Below are 941 nucleotides of genomic sequence, written 5' to 3'. Positions count from 1 at the left end.
CAAGAGGCCTACAGCAACTCTGAAGCAGTTGCAGGAATTTATGACAAAGACTGGTCATTGTGTGCATGTGACAACAATATCACAAATTCTCCACAAATGTGGCTTGTACGGGAGGGTTGCAAGAAAAAAGCCACTCCTCAAGAAAGGCCTCATGCAGTCACGACTGAGCTTTGCCAAAACGCACCTTGAAGGTTCTGAGGCAGATGAGACTAAAATTGAATAATTTGGCCTCAACACCAGACGATATGTCTGGTGGAAATCCAATGCAGCTCACCATCCAAATAACAGCATTCCTACAGTAAAGCATGGAGGTGGTGATATCCTGTTATGTGGATGTTTCTCTGCAGCAGGGACTGGAGCACTTGTCAGGACAAAAGAAAAAATTAATAGGGCAAAATACCATCAAATTCATGAGGAAAATCTGCTGCCCTCTGCCAGAAAGTTGTCAATGGGAAGAAGGTTTACTTTCCAACATATATCCTGTTATGGGGGTGTTTCTCTGCAGCAGGGACTGGAGCACTTGTCAGGATAGAAGGAAAAATGGATGGGGCAAAATACCGTCAAATTCTTGAGGAATATCTGCTGCCCTCTGCAAGAAAGTTGTCAGTGGAAAGAAGGTTTACCTTCCAACATGACAATGACCCAAAGCACACAGCAAAAAAAGGAGAAAAAGGCCTTGCATGGCCCAGTCAGAGCCTAGACTTAAAGCCCATTGAAAATCTGTGGAATGACTTGAAGACTGCAGTCCACAAATGGTCACCTTCAAATTTAACCGAACTTGAGCATTTCTGCAAAGAAGAGTGGACAAATATTGCAAAGTCTTGATGTGCAAAGTTAGTAGAGACAAATCCCAACAGACTAAAGGCTGTAATTAAAGCAAAAGGTGGTCCAACAAAATACTGACACAAGGGGGTGAACCTTTTTCCAACTCAGTGATTCTG

The sequence above is a fragment of the Sinocyclocheilus rhinocerous genome, unplaced genomic scaffold (genome assembly GCF_001515625.1).
Source record: "Sinocyclocheilus rhinocerous isolate Xijiao unplaced genomic scaffold, SAMN03320098_v1.1 scaffold975, whole genome shotgun sequence".
In the NCBI taxonomy this organism is placed as follows: domain Eukaryota; kingdom Metazoa; phylum Chordata; class Actinopteri; order Cypriniformes; family Cyprinidae; genus Sinocyclocheilus; species Sinocyclocheilus rhinocerous.
Note: the sequence above shows the minus strand (reverse complement) of the source record.